Here is a 17,123-nt window from a genome sequence, read left to right as displayed (position 1 = left end):
TGATGTAACATCTGTTTCTACCGCATCCCTTAGCCTTCGCAGCTGGCGGGATTAGCGGGAGTGCTGTAGTTTTTTGGCGGTGGAGCCGCGTGAAGATTAAGAACCCTAGCGGCTTTACCGCTCGCTTCGCCAATAAATTACCCCGGGCACAAGCATCCTGCCAGCAACGCAGGCTACCGCATCCCTCTCTAATAACTTTGTAGGAAGAGAAGGCTAAATAATGGGATCAACGTTAAATTCACCTAACCTAAAAATTATTTGTTTACCACTGTTTTCATTAAGGCTCTTACTGACATAGAACATCAGCGTTAAGCCGTTTAGTTATTGCCATAAAGTCTGTAAAGGGTCATAAGGAAGTGGATTGTGTGATTTATATTGGTTAATGTGCAGGGCCCAGTTATTCGAAGGCCAATTAGCGCTAAACCAAGGTTAAATTTTAATTCGGGTTTCTTTTTCTTTTGATTAAAAGCATGTCCCCGAATAATTTTATCTATACTTTTGAGAACATCCAATCATCAAATTATAAGCGAAATTTATTAAACTGAATTTGATTTTTAAGCTTTCTTATCTGAATTCAAATTTCCTACTTACCCTGGGTTATCTTAATCCAGCTTTGAACATCCCTGCCCAGATTATATTAAAGCTGTCTTGTTTTTACTGGAATTTTTCACTCTGATTTTGTCGTATTGTACCACATAGATGGATGTTCGAAATCGCCAGGAAGAGACCGCCTACCTTAGAGCATTAATGAGTAGATTAAGAGACGACCTGGATCAACAGCGGAGACTTAATGTTTGTTTAAAGGAAAGAAAGGTAAGATGATATTCTACCTCTGACCACAGGTAACCCAAGCTCACAATAAGAGCCCGTAAGCAACACTACCTTACATAGCTACTTAATAATAGTAATAGGACTGAGTGCAGTCCAGTTCGGTCTTTAATCATACGAGTGATAAACCCGATTTCTTTAATCACGAGTATGATTACAGACCGAATTGGACGACACGAAGTCCTGTTAGCAATTAATCATGACTGTAACAAAATTTGTGATTTTTTAGGGTTTTTTCAATCAAAGCACGAGAAATTCCGAGAGTTTTTTGCTAGCAGTGACAAAAAAAGCCATTTAAGCGCGCGCGTGATGGCACGTACTGTCCAGTTACTTAGGCATGACGCGTACTATCCTACTAGTGCTGAAATCAGTACAATTGATAGCCAATCAGATTTGAGGATCGGCGGGGCTAAATGCAGGGTGCATTCGCAGGCCAGAAAACTGCCCGTGAGAGAAAAACTAAATGTGGTGTCCTTCATTCTCGTATCTGATCTACGCTCACTTAAAACACAGAGAGTTTTGAAAGGTTTGTGAAAGAACCTTGTCGGCAAAAACAACTAACTTTGTTGGCTTTTTTACTTGTGGCCAGAAATTCGCCATGGATATGGATGAGCGTGATACAAAGAGACAAACACATAGCTGTTACATTGACGAACACACCAGACACAAGGTGATGAATGATAAGTATACTATATAATATACAGTAAATATTGTTTCACTGTCCATGCACTCGTTAGTTGTGGCAAAGTTCCCTTTCGTAAACGGTCGCTGCCATTTTTGAGACACTTGTTAGAACATTTTTCACCCGTGATTGAGAGTGTTTCTATCGTTACACCTGTGAATATAAACAATCACTTATCTTCTAACTTTACTTCGACTAACTCTTCACTTCATACAAATTTGTTCGTCAATCCACGTTCAACTTTCCTAAACTTTGCGGTCTTCAATTCTAGATCTGTTAGAAACAAGATCGAGAGCATTATTGACCACGTCGTAGAAAATGACATTGGCCTTTGCACCGTTACCGAGACCTGGTTAAGGTGGCTCGATACAGTTTTTCAGGGTCAATACCTCCCAAGTTTGAGCGTAAACTACGTCGCCATAAACAAAGATTTGGAAAAATTAACACCACAGTTGTATTAGATAAAGATGAAAATTTGTTATGATCAGGGTTAGAATGACATCGGAGTTGTCATAGCAACGAAATGACGCCATTACCTATTTTACTTCCAGCAGTATTTCTCGGCACTGGGAACTGTTCTTCCCAAATCGTTTACTGGAGCTTTTACCTACGATAGCTGCCTCGATGTTCGTGAAGTTTAAGCGAAATCTGTAAGAGCGTTATCGAGATATTTTGGGATGAAGTTTTCCTGGTTAGAAATATGGTAAAAAATTGACAATCTTGATGTTCGACTGTTATCTGTACTAAACGAAGCGCTTTTGACATGCAATTTCACCTCATAGTAGTTTTAATCTTTCTAAAAACGTTTTTGAAAGATCATGGAGATACCTCCAGCCGATTGCTAGAAAGACGGATTTGATTAGTACGTATCGGGGCGCTCTTGTTAGCCGTAATGTAAACATTTCGGTCTACTTTAACAAATTAGCGAATAATTTTTAAACCGCTCTATAAATTTTCTAAAAAATTTAACAGTGTTGAGATAAACCGTCCTTTTATTTGACCTCTTAGTTTCAAGATCATTGATATATTGTACGATAGTAAAATAAGGGCTACAATTCGCTAATATTTTGTCAGAAATTTTGTCTTTACAAGTGAGAGCCTTTTATTATTCAGGGGTATTGTCTCAAGGTTTCATTTTCACGTGAACAGCAGTAACTAACAATGCATTTGACATATGCAAAACTGCTAGCTATTGTTATGCACGAAAATATGAAACTTGGAGACAATACCCCTGAATAATGAGAGGCTCTCACTTGTAAACACAAAATGTCTGACAAAATGTTAGCGAATTCAAGCCCTTATTTTACTGCCTTACAATATATCAATAATCTTGAAACTAAGAGGTCATATAAAAGGAGGGTTAATCTCAAGATTCTGAAATTTTCTAAAAAATTTATCGAGCGGTTTAAAAATTATTCGCTAATTTCTTAAAGTAGACCGAAATGTTTACATTTCCGCTAACAAGAGTGCCTTGATACATATTAATCAAATCCTCCTTTCTAGCAATCGGCTGGAGGTGTCTCCATGATCTTTCGCACACGTTTTTAAAAAGATTGAAACTACTATGAGGTGGAATTGCATGTCAAAAGCGCTTCGTTTAGTACAGATAACAGTCGAACATCAAGATTGTCAATTTTTTACCGTTTTTGTAACCAGAAAAACTTCATCCCAAAATATCTCGATAACGCTCTTACAGATTTCGCTTAAACTTCACGAACATCGAGGCAGCTATCGTAGGTAAAAGCTCCAGTAAACGATTTTGGAAGAACAGTTCCCAGTGCCGAGAAATACTGCTGGAATTAAAATAGGTAATGGCGTCATTTCGTTGCTATGACAACTCCGATGTCATTTTTACCCTGATCATAACCAATTTTCATCTTTATCTAATACAACTGTGGTGTCAATTTTTCCAAATCCTTGTTTATGGCGACGCAGTTTATGCTCAAACTTGGGAGGTATTGACCTTGAAAAACTATATCGAGCCACCTTAAATGACGCTGATTCCGTCAGTATTGCTCAGTTATCTGTGGCCTGTTATTTCTTCAGGAATTTTTCTCGACAATCGCAAAACCGTGGTGGTGGAAGTGGGATTGTGTTTCGAGACTCTGTCAACGTTTCATTAGTGGATGGGAACGAAAACAAGTCCTTCGAATATTCTGAGTGGATTGTTAAAGTGCACGATCGCTCAATGAGACATATAATGGTGTATTGACCTCCATATTCTTCGTTACATCCTGTTCCTGCCTCTGTTTCCTTTGATGAATTCTCTCAGTTTTTAGAGAATGTTGATGTGCCCCAAGGTTCTTGTTATCTCTGGAGACTTCAACCTTCATTTAGATGACCTCCGTGACAATGACACCAAGAAATTTATGGATTTACTGGAAACGTTTAGTCTTTCGCAACACGTTTCCGCCCGACCCTTTTATCGGGTCATACCTTATTATAGGAAATTAACGCTCCATGAAATTAAGGTATTGGAAATTAACGCGACTTAAATTAACGCGAATTTAATGGAAAACGACTTTCGAATAGAGAAAATTAACGCGAAAAAGGAGGTAGAATTTCATATTAAAGGAAATTAACGCGATTAAGACACAGCTGGTGGCCGAAATAAAAGGAGAAGATTTTGACATTACTTCTGACAGCGACAAAGATGAAGATGAACTCGAAATATTGTAGACCTTCGCCCTAGCTTTTGCGAAAGATGAAAAATAAAGGGTAAATGGAAAGAAAGAAAGCTTCTAATTAATGTTTTTTAGGTGTCAAGAATGTCTGGGCAGGTTCCAAAATTGGGGTTAAAATACTGGAAATTAAGAGCGCGGAAATTAACGTCGCGGAAATTAACGCTCAACAAAATTAACGCGAATTTTAATGATTCGCGTTAATTTTATGGAGCGTTAATTTCCTATAATAAGGTACCTTGGATCTAATTATTACTCGTTCGTTGGATGATGTTGTTCTTGCTTCTCCTAAAGCTACTTTTCCCATCTCCGATCATTTTATTATTCAGTGTCCTATCGGCTTCCCGCGACCAGCTTTATCATGCAAAGAACTGACTTTTCGTAAACTCAGAAATATTGATACTACCGAATTCTCGGCTGATATTGCCTCTTCTATGGTTTGCGCAAGCGTACACTGGGACAACATTGATGCACTCTCCGACTGCTTTAACATGACCCTTACTGACATTTTGGACAACCATGCCCCGCTTAAAACAAGGATTATGATAAATCGTCCAAAGATCCCGTGGTTTAATGATGACATTAAACAACTCAAGCGTAAACGTCGTCGCCTTGAAAAGAAAGCCTTGAAAACTGACCTCCCTGGCGACTGGAATAATTACCATAAAGTTCGTAATCAGTACTCTGCACTTCTTAAATCTGCACGTGTGAATTATTGTTCAAACCTAATTGATCAGTGTGCGGGTGACTCTCGCAAGCTGTTTCGTGTGGTTAATTCTTTGTCCAGGGAACCACTTGAGACGGCTCTTCCAGAGCACGATGATCCCACTAAGCTAGCAAACGAATTTGGCACCTTCTTCCTCAAAAAAATTGAAATCATAAAGGAAAATCTTGACAAGTTTCAAGTTCAAGAGCCTCGACTTGCTCCTGTTACTCCAAAGGAGAATCTGGAGAATTTTTCTCCGCTATCCATAGGAGAAGTGTGTAAGATTGTTCGAGAATCCTCCAATGCCTCTTATCGGTTGGATCCTGTTCCTACATGGCTAGTGAAGTCCTGTCTTGGTGTATTAGCGCCCTCTGTCACTGAGACGGTTAATCTCTCTCTCTTCTCAGTGGTTGCGTTCCAGAAAATTGGAGAACTGCTGTTGTCATCCCTCTATTTAAAAACCTGGACTTGATTTGGTCTACAAAAATTTCCGTCCAGTCAGTAATCTTCCATTCATTTCCAAGGTAGTGGAAAAGGCTGCACTTCAACAAAGAAATCGTTTAATGATCAATGACGCGAAAACTGACTTTCTAATTATTGGCACCCGTAAACAACTTGAAAAAACATCTACAATCTATTATCATTGGTGACACCGTCATTAAACCTTTAGAAAGCGTCCGGAACCTCGGGTCCTGGTTCGATGCTCATATGCGAATGAATGTTCACATAGGCAAGATTTGTAGCAAGGCTTTTCGCGGACTATACAACATAAGACAGATCAGAAAATTCCTTACCGTGCAATCCACAAAGACATCGATCCATGTCTTTGTATCTTCGCACCTTGATTACAGTAACGCACTTCTATTTAGTCTACTTAAATATCAGCTTGATCGTTTACAGAAAGTCCAGAATGCCGCGGCTAGAGTGACTTTTCAGATTGCGAAATTTGATCATATATCACACCCGCTCTTATCGACTTACATTGGCTTCCAGTAACATTTAGAGTTCAATTCAAATTGCTCCTTCTTGTTTACAAGTCACTACACAACCAAGTCCATCCTACATTAAAAATCTTTTATCCCTGAAACCAGCTGCTAATTATGCCCTTCGTTCGTCCGCACAATCTCTTCTGTTCGTTCCAAAAGTCAACTGCTCTGCACTTGGGGATCAGGCCTTTGCTCATGCTGCACCTGTTTTATTAGCCTCCAACGCAGACGTTCTTACGGGTTCGTGAATATGAAATCGCTGCCATTAACTATAAGAACAAGTAGCAGCCTAGCCATTTTCAAAAAGCAACTTAAAACATTTCCTTTTAAGAAAGCTTTTATTTGTTGGAATAGTTCTAACGTTTAATTTTAATTTAGTTTGGAATTTTCGAATTTCATTTTTTTTTTAGATTTTACCATAGCGTAACATATCATTGTTATTATTATAGCTTTCAGGGATTTTTAATTTTTTAATTTATTATTTATTCATTAATTTAACTTCATGTAAAGCGCTTTTGAATATTCTTCTATAGTTTAAGCGCTATACAAATTCATTATCATTATTATTAAGGTCAATCGTAACCCAGGGTCGAACCCAGACCTTTCGTATCCTAATCCTTCTCCCGTACCACTACACTACAACACCGACGCGACAAAATTTGGAAAAATTCCAGTACATAAACTAGTAAACTGTCTTTCTTAAAACTGATGCATCAATAATAGGTGACCCTAGCCTATTCCAAATCTTTTTTTTTTCCAACGACGTTCTTTCTACGACTATTCAAAAACGTAATACACAGATTTAACCAGGGCTAAAAGCGAAGCTCTCGTTAATATACTTTTTGCCCCATTGTAATTTTATTGTTGTATATTTGTTATTAGTAAAATCCAACTAGTAATCTATTATCAATGCTGTGTTCTGATTGGTTGAGCTACTACTAGGTTATATGTTATAGCCCACTACTAGCGAAAAGCGCCGGCTCTGAAAACCAAAACAATGGCGCAGAATCGCGTTTTGCTAACTAAAGTTGTTTTGTCTCGATATTTTTGACCAACTAGTTGGATTTTACCAAAGCAATTATCCCTCTCGCCCTCATGGCCTCTGAGTCAATAGCCCATGAGGCCGATATTGACTCAGAGCCCATTCGGGCTCGGGGAATAATTGTTAATTATTGTATATTTCGACAGAATAGCCCCGTATAGAGGAGACGTAATAAAGTGTATGTTATGTTATGTTATGAGTTACTCAAACAAACAAATACAATCATGTAATGCTAAACGATGATGGCAACGAAAACGGCAAAAAATTTCAACTGTTCTTATTAGCAAAAAAAAGCTTTACAAGTGCAGCACGCTTTCTTGTACATTTTTGTGACGTTGTTTTGCAACACGACAACGTGAGACGTCTCAGTTACACATCTTATATAGGAAATGTCGTATGTGCTCACCACAATTTTTGTTGCTTGTGTCCTTGGTCGCTTTTTTTTTTCACTGCCGCTCATTGTCACCTCGCTGGCCGCTAGAATTTCTCATTTTCTCACCGTCAATTTTCATGTTTTTCTTCCGACGAAATTCGTCTCTTTTGTTCTGTATCTAACGCTTTACCTCTTTCCCTGTTATTCACGCCAGTAAAGACATTGGATTGAGTTATTTCACATTGGTATGCCTGAGGTGCGGACGGAACACTTACGGTCACGTTATTTCCAAATTTTCTCGGATGCATAGATAACCAAATTTTCTTACTCATAGTGCTCCGCTGCGCGCTAGACGTTTCACTGTCCCCTATTTTCTTGTAAAATCGTCTAGATCGAGCGCTTTGCGTTACGAGCGGCCATCTTGCATGAGTGTCAAGACTACTTAGGGGGCAGGGGGTGGTTTGGGAGGAAGCGAGAGAAATAGAGGGACTGTAATAACATCACTGCGGCTCGCGTTCACGGAGCGCGTTGTACCAGCAACGCAGGCGCTTGATTGGTCATTAAACGATAGATGTTAATTTGCGTTGACAACGGGCTTAGTTTAAGTCGCCGACACTGACGAGTCGTTGACAAGTCGTCGTTTCTTTTAAACGTACGCTTTCATAACACATAAGCCACATCTTGCGCAAACACACGAAGGATTTTTGGTATTTTGAGGATGAATCACGTAAGCCAACATGCTTCTGAAGCATCCCAGCCAGAGATGTTATTACAGTCCCCCTATTTTTCTCGCTTCCTCCCAAACCGCCCCCCGCCCCCTAAGTAGTTTTGACACTCATGCAAGATGGCAACCCGTAGCGCAAAGCGCTCGATCTCGACAATCTCACGGAAAAATCGGTGACTGTGAACAGTTTACTGCGCGCGCTCTCCTTTATTACTGGCTTTATTATAACTTAGTTAATCCAGGGAATATATTACATGTATCTTACCAATGGTGGCGTCGATCGTTAAAAATGGCAACGACCGTAACGAAAGGGCAATATGCGTCGTCGTGATCCACTACCTTTAGTGAATGATTGTGGAGATGAGTCAGATGCCAAGACAAAGCATCTATAATTCTTATTCTGCCTCAGCCTTCGGCTCAATTAATAACACTTACCTCGACCTAGATTATTCCTAATATCACACGAACCTCATCCAATAATTGTTTATAATTGTGTATGTAATTTCCGTTACAGGAGGAACTTAAAAAGAAAAAGGCAGCAGAGAAACTTAAGAGGAAAAATTACGAAATAGAGTCACTCAAAAAGGTAAGAAATGTGGGAGAGCTTTTCATGTATTTATGGTATGAGATGGTCCTCCTGGATTGGTAATATTTAATTCTGCAATCTATAACTGACTTCACTTAGCGTCGCTTAATTTCAGACTACATAACAGAAGAAGATCGGCGACAACATTGTTGAGACATTTTCCTCAAATGGTGTAACTCCGGAGAACAAAACAATCCCACACCTCTCCTCTGTCTCCTCCATTCAAAGTTGGAGTGTTTTATGTTTTCTGCAGGTAGCTCGAACAGCAACACAGCAATGTACCGAGGGGGTGGCAAAAAGTCAGACAGACCCTTTAGGGCGCAGTGTCTCAATTAATTTTGTCGCCAATGGTAGATAGAGAGATATGCAAGTTATACATAAATCTATTGAATAAATGGTAAAAGTATTATTTATAAAAGCTTTTGAGAATGTGTGTAGTGGCTACAGTGGCATATCGTGTAGAGATGATGACCACACTGAAAATAAGAAAGAACTGTTTCAGCCTCAAAGTACCAATTCAGCCCTGCAGGCCGATGTCTGATCCAGCCCCTCCTGGAGTCATTAAACACAGTTCAAGCGAAAACAGCCCAATCTAAACGTTCTTCCAGCCCACGCTGGGGCCCATTTCAGCTACTGGGTCCAAATCAACCCTAGGTAGTTGGACCCTACTTTGCCTGATTTAAGGGAGCCAAAATGAGATTAAAAAATAGGACTGTATTTTACTTACCGACAAGGCCCCATTTTTAGGGCTGAAAGAGATCTTTCTGATTTACTATGCATCTACTTTATAACTGAAAACCTCTCTTGCTGAAATTCAGAGCCTAATTTGGTTAAAGCCTTGTTTTTCGTACATTTCAGCATTTTCCCCTTAAAATCTTGACGAAACTTCATTCGATCTAAAACTGTTGAATTAAAATTTATGGCCGGTGATAAATCGATCGCTCTTGTACAGACCCCCCCCCCCTCCCCCTCCTCTTTTCCTGTGGGGAGGGGGGTCTGTACACAGGCTTGTCAATTTGCTTCTCTGTCATTGGTTAAGGCACGGCTTTTCTAAGATCTGCGCGCGTCGCCGAAACTGTGGTTGCGTTGTCTGTGCTAAATCTGCCTACTTTATTACGTGTAAACCCTTTTCTTCTCTTCTTTCGTTAATTCTCAATTCACCCCATTTTCCCTAAAAATTCAATCTCAATGCCCTTATAAATGCCTACGCGCGATGTGAATGTGTAAAAGCCAAGGTGTCTGAGGTTGTATTTTGTCAATTTATAGGAACTTATGTCCGCTGACCGAGAACTGAATGAAACTGCAGTCAAGTTGCAACTTCTTCGAGTCCAGCAGAGTAAGTGCATGGAACTCTGTTTTGTACATGTATTAGCCTTCCTTAGCGGACATTGATTTGGCTCAAAACATAAAAGTTTTCACAAAATTGAACTTTGTTATCTCTGAGAACACATAGTTCAATTCCCGATGTCAACGGCTATTCAGGGATTATTTTTTTTCCCTTCAATCTTCTTAATAATAATAATAATAATAATATAGATTCTTATTAAGCGCATTTCTATCCTCAATGCGCTTTACAGTATGAAAGCCGATTGAAGATCATTACATTTCTAGCCTATTGTGACATTATACATCAAGTATTGTAAAACTTTAAAAATCCTAATTGTAAAACTTTAAAAATCCTAAAACGTTAAGCATGAAAATCAATTGTAACATTATTCATCAAGTATTGTAAAACTTAAAAAAAAAAATCCTAAAATGTTATCATGTTTGTAAAAACTTTAAAACCAACTTGTAAAACTTAAAAATCCTAAAATGTAAGGCATGAAAATCAATAATCAAGTCAGTTGTAAAACGTAAAAAAAAAACCTAAAATGTTAAGCATGAGAATCAATTGAAACATTTCCTGAAAAGAAATGTTTTAAGTTTTGTTTTAAATGTTGTAACACTGTCCGCATTTTTTATATATTCTGGGGTAGTGTTCCATAACTGAGGTGCTGCAGTGGAAAACGCGCGTCCTCCATATGTTTTGGATTTTATGGCTGAGGTGCATAATAGCGAACGGGATGACGATCGTAGAGCTCTTGATGGATGATAATCCTTAATCAGAGGTTCCAGATATCCAGCAGATTTTCCATTTAAGATCTTATATGTGATAAGAAGAATCTTAAAATGAATCCTTGCTTTCACAGGTAGCCAGTGCAGGCTCTTTAATAAAGGTGTAATGTGGTCAGAGCTGCGGTATTCTGAATTCTTTGTAACTTATCTCTCTGGTATTTTGGGATGTCATATAAGAGACTATTGCAATAGTCGAGTCTGGAAATCACAAGGGAATTCACCAACATTTTCAATCCATCGGAAGGAAGGTACTTTCGAATACGACCAATTGATCTTATGGCATAACTGGCTTTCTTGCACATTTCGTTGATATGTTCAGTGAAAGACAAGGTTTTATCCATGATGACACCCAAATTCTTGGCTTTTGTTTTCACTTCTACTGAGGTGTTAGCTAATGATAATGTTTCGTAAACTGTAGGTTACTTGCTGAAACGAGACGTGAAATGTAATATTTCAGTTTTTCCAGGGTTGCACTTTAACATATTCTTAGAGTTCCATGCAAAAACATCATTGATGCATCCCTTTAGAACACCGACAGAGTCAACGGATTGTTTAGGATCGTCAATGACGATGTAAATTTGGGTGTCGTCCGCATAAAACATGGAGTCGAGACCGTGGCTGCGTATAACATCTTGGAGAGGTGCCATATAAAGAGTGAAAAGCAGCGGCCCAAGTATTGAGCCCTGTGGAACGCCATACTCTAAACATCGTGGCGGAGATGTTGCATCCGCTATAGAAACTCGCTGAGATCGGCCGAGCAAGTAAGAGGAGAACCATTTAAGAGCTGTTTCTGTGAAATTAAAATATTTCCTTAGCCTCGCGAGGAGAATTTGGTGATCGAGGGTGTCGAAAGCTGCGGACAGGTTAAGTAGCACAAGTATTACTTCACCGTTAAAGACAAGAGTCTTTAGGATGTCATCGGTAACTCTGAGTAGCGCAGTCTCTGTTGAGTGATATTTCCTATAAGCTGACTGTAAGGCAGGAAACAGACCACTGTCATTCAAGTAGTTGTGAACTTGGATGGCAGCTGATTTTTCTAATACCTTGAAGAGGAATGGTATGTTAGCTATAGGTCTGTAGTTAGCTAATAAATGAGGTTTAAGATCAGGCTTTTTCAATTTTGGACGAACCAGCGATGTTTTTAATAAGGTCGGAAAGATCCCATTTGAGAACGATTGTCTCACAATTCCGCTGATCATAGGTAGTACAGAAATATGTCGGACTTATGTCTAACGAAGAAATCTGGCCACTTCGAGGGTTCTTGACAGTTTCACTGTTACTGACGGATCTCCAACCTGATAAAATACTCCTCTTTCCTAGGTGTCAAGAACGTCAGAAGTGTATCCAAAATAGTGGAAATTAAAGGAGCTGTGTCACGAAATTTATCAAAATTCAAGCAGTAGGAACTGCCACCAAATTGAGTGAATCATAAAAATAACAGCTCAAAACATTATAAGAACATATATCTGTCTGGATTTGCAAAAACATGGCTACAGAAATCTCTCTTATATACCCTCTGACTGAACCTTGTAGTGGAACATGTTTTTCTTTTTTTTTTTTTTTCATAGTTACCTTTTATTTATTTAATCGGTACCGGATAGGCCACAGTACATAGACTTTGATGAGTTTCTCGCTGGCTTTTAACCTATTACCCCGCCCCCCTCCAAAAAAAGAAAAGTTTTTCATAACTTCCCATAGTTCTCATTGTATGTCAGTTTGAAATCAGCGAGCGTATTAGACTGAACTCGGCTCTCATGGTGGGTTATCTTAGAGTTTTTTTGGCTGCCTTGAGCAAAGTTTTCCGGAAGGCATCATTAAGCCTTATGAAGGAACAATTCTCTCGTCTGGCAAAGTCTGCTGCGTCCAATATCTTCTGGTATTTCGTCTCCTTTCGGGCTACACGGGTGAAAGACTGATCCCGGGCTTGAGACGGAAAGATTGGATATTGCGAGCTTTATTGTTGGCAGTAACATATGGCGTACATTTGCGGACAAAAATAATTGAAAATAAAAGACAATTTGAAGTTCAAAAATTAGACTATCCATGTCGAAATCTCGTCCTGTGAATTTGAAATCGCAATGAACGTAGTCGAAATGGCATCATTCGAACTTGAAGTTACTTTGAACAAGTTGAAACTATAAAGGGAGAACTCGACATCGCGGATGTTGAAGTTCAAATCACCATTCCAACTAAAATGCAAATTACATGATTTGAACTTCAATTCACCTTCTCCACTCTAATAAGCCACTTAATCGTCAACAATGCAACCATAATCTTCCACAAAATTCCAAATGAAACCTTTAATTTGAACTTAAAGTCACGTCACATATTCGAATTCGAAAAACCAAAATTTTAATTCGAAAGGAAGCGGAAGTAAAAATACACAGAAACCGAGTGACGACTAGGTACGAGTCTACGGATGGGAGGCTTAGAACCTGAGTTTTCCTCATCTCTGATGTGATCATCGTCATGGCTGCTCGATGGCTACCGAACAACGAAGAGTTTTTTCGTTGGACTGGTTAGACTTTTTGAGGCATCAGAAACTAATCTAAACTCAGCATCATACGATAATTCTGAATTTTTATTTCGTCGACTTGATGCTCACCATGCACCAGAGAACTTTGTCAACTCTGCTAACAATGTTGACAAGCCTACACGACTCCTGCAGTTCGCGGATGAATAAATTCTAATAAAGCCTTCATAGCTTAGCTTTAACTAGGATGTCCTTTAGGGATTTTCCCTTACGATATGAGATGATGGGGGCTCCTTAAAGATTTCTCTCAGTTGCGGTTGATTTTCTATAAAGTGCCATTTCCCCATGAGGTGTGTCCATTAGGTTAGGCAATGTCAGACGGTATTGTGTTACAAAGGGCAGTATTTTCTGCGCTAGCGACATTTCTCTATCAGAGAATTTAATCTCTGAAAGGTGTTTTTCTACAATTCTAGCTGAGTAATCTCTATTCTGCAGGCGTGTTTTGAAATTGCTCATGTTTTCCTCAAAAGTAAATTGAGAGTAATTTGTTCTCAGAAACCTTAACGCTTCTCCTTTCATAAAGTTTAAGTTTGCCACTACAGCCCAGAATCTGTTGGATTGTCCTAGAGTCACCCTTATCATTCAGATTGTCCGCCATATTGACCAGAGAGTTCGAGTGAAGGGAAATCTTTTCGCGCCAAAATGCAGTAATGCAAAAATCCCGTATGTACAATGTAGCGAAACTCTTATCATTTCCGGTTGCTGTGTATTTTTACTTCCGCTTCCTTTCGAATTAAAATTTTGGTTTTTCGAATTCGAATATGTGACGTGACTTTAAGTTCAAATTAAAGGTTTCATTTGGAATTTTGTGGAAGATTATGGTTGCATTGTTGACGATTAAGTGGCTTATTAGAGTGGAGAAGGTGAATTGAAGTTCAAATCATGTAATTTGCATTTTAGTTGGAATGGTGATTTGAACTTCAACATCCGCGATGTCGAGTTTTCCCTTTATAGTTTCAACTTGTTCAAAATAACTTCAAGTTCGAATGATGCTATTTCGACTGCGTTCATTGCGATTTCAAATTCATAGGACGAGATTTCGACATGGATAGTCTAATTTTTGAACTTCAAATTGTCTTTTATTTTCAATTATTTTTGTCCGCAAATGTACGCCATAGTAACAAGTCTTTGGCCGCACAAAGTAGGTTCTAGGGTTGAAATCTATTCGGCAAGAGTTTCTTTTAATCGACAACAAATTAACAACATTAATACACAGCAGAAAGTAAAATAATAAATAAGTAAATAAATATGTCAGTAAGTAACAAAACAAATTTCAATAAAAATAAAAAATATTGAAAAATAATAATAATAATAATAATAATAATAATAATAATAATAAACTGTCAGTTGCCAAAATTGTGGCAAACAATATTAAATATTCGGCAAGATGGAAATTCATGCTGATTTCTGACCAGGCCAAAGACTTAGTTAAACAAGAATCGCCGAAAGACGATTTTTAACTGGGCTGCCAAGGGGCTATTTTTTCTGAGGGGAGGGGGCGGCTATACACACTCAGGCTACCATAAAACCTTGTCGGCAACCATTGCATGCGACAGAACCTCAAGTGAGACTGAAACATAAACTCATTCAAAACATTGTACCCTTTTGAAAGACTTTCGTAACCCAAAAAAAAGAGTACCATTTTTAAGTGGGGGCTGTATAATAACTTTTAAATTCCACCACTATGAATAAAAATAGACAAGTTAGCCATTAATTCTAAGCAGGAAACAATTTGCATTATTTCCACGTACCCCTCCCCTAATCCCTCTGTGCCCCAAAATATAGCGTGACAGTAGAACGTGACGTAACTGGAAATTCCAAAAATTGTTGTCGTTTTACGAGTATAATGAGCTGATTTACACTAGACAGAAATATTGTATTATATGAAAACCAGAAGTATACTAAAACAGACACTTAACTGCCCATTGATCTCGCGTGATCCAGGGGCCTCACTGACTGCACGGAGACTTTACTGCGCTTTTCACAAACATGCGAACTCTAAAGTTCAAAAGCCACCTTCACAATTACATACATACATACATAAACTTTATTTATCCTCGGAATTTAATGTAGCTTACATAGCTAGTATCTCCGATCCTAACTAATTTTAAAAGTTACAACATATATAATATAATATTAATTAATGTATTATTAACTAAAACCGTGCACTAACAATTTGCGCTTAAATTCACTAAAATCTACAGTCTTTCTAAAGTGATCAGGAAGAGAATTCCAGTACTTAACAGATGAATAGCTAAAGGAATTTAGACCATATGTGGTTGTAGACGGCTTAGGAAGTGATAAAATATTAGTACCCCGTAGGGAGTAAGCAGTAGATCTTAACTTGATCAGTTGTTTTAAATAGCACGGATATTTACCAAAATGGAGACAAATAGTGTTTATCGCTGCCGTCAATCATAATTACGATCAAAAGCAACGAACCTTGAAACAGAGAAACACACAAAACGGATCGAGATCCACAAATCACAAACCATGACCTTTTGAACCCGTGGAGTAGAGTTTCGTTTCCTAAGAGGTCCGTTAAGATGATTGACAGCAGCGAAAAACGCAATCGTCGGTTGGCTTCTGAACTTCGGAATTCGCATGTTTGTGAAAAGTGCGATCCTAATTTGCGGTCCACAGTCTACAAGAAAACGCACTATTTTTTCCACAAGAAGAAAAATATTCAGTTTTAAGATTTTCTTCATGGTATTTTTCTCTAACTTAAAGAAATAAAATCCTTTGCATTTTGAGACCTAAAAAAGTTTACAGACTTCTCGCTCGCATATTGCGTTCACCAGCACGCACTTCAAACAATGTAAATAGATGAAACGATCGATAACATATTTTTTACCTGATACCGATGCGAGTTAAAAATTCGCTCCAGTTCTGTTTGTCTCACCCAAGACGAACTTTTCTTCATGGAAGATAACTATGCCGCTTTATAACTCGTCCGAAGTTTTTGTGCCAGCTAAACAATATGGAAACACTATTCACAGTGACTCCTTGGATATTAAAAAGACTGAACGTGGTGCACTATTATGCCTTTGTTTACTTCTGATCACATCTTCAAGCGAAATCTCTCTTTTCAAGCGACTCATCTCAATGCACAATAATTGACCCTTATATTAGTTAAAACCCTATGGTTCATTTATATTAATGCTGTTTTTGCCCCTCACATTGACTGTGTTCGTTCGTATTCAAAACACCTTTACGAAAATAAAGGTCGTATAAGTCATGTGTGTTCTGTTTCGAGATAAATGGATTATACGCTTTTTTAAGTTTCCATTTTGCGGTGACTTCAGTTAACATCTTCATAAAATGGTAAAAGAAATATCAAGAAACATCACGAGAGCTAAAAAACTTTCAAAGGCATGTTTCTGAAACTCGCTAATGCTGACATCAATATAGCGTGCTTGCTGAATGGGCGAAAACGCAGAATTGTGATCACAAGATCATGTACAAATTTAATGATAAAAGCTTAGCAAGATACAAATACAAACAAAAGCAAACCCCCTGAAACCTCGACGTGGGCTACACTTGTATGCTCTACTCAGTCACCAAACCTTGTCAGTAATAGCTCCTATTTTCCTCAAGTCGCTCTCTGTGAAGCTCCCGGATGGGATGTCCCGGAGACGCTTTAAACTTGTGCATTGTGCGCGAAATTCTCAGAGTCCCTATTTTTGTCCGTGTCTTCTTTATCCTCAGTATCCGAAATTTAGACCTCCAAAGTGGCGTGTGTTGCATTAAATAGAAGGAAATATTTAAAGGAAAAGCCAGTCTTCTAACATGGCAAAGTTGTCACGTCCCTCGCTCATAGACGTGCGTAGTGCCATTCATCGGCAACTGAGTTGTTCGCTTCACTGA

At 38.5% G+C, this 17,123-nt stretch overlaps 1 pseudogene; it reads left to right on the top strand.

The window, feature by feature from the left end:
- LOC140925715 (uncharacterized) overlaps positions 1 to 11,587 on the top strand; it is a 46,028-nt pseudogene extending 34,441 nt beyond the window's left edge.
- The last annotated feature ends 5,536 nt before the right edge of the window (positions 11,588 to 17,123 follow it).

This window comes from Porites lutea, chromosome 1 (genome assembly GCF_958299795.1).
Source record: "Porites lutea chromosome 1, jaPorLute2.1, whole genome shotgun sequence".
NCBI classification, from domain to species: Eukaryota; Metazoa; Cnidaria; class Anthozoa; order Scleractinia; family Poritidae; genus Porites; species Porites lutea.
This window is presented reverse-complemented; position numbering and strand designations above follow the sequence as displayed.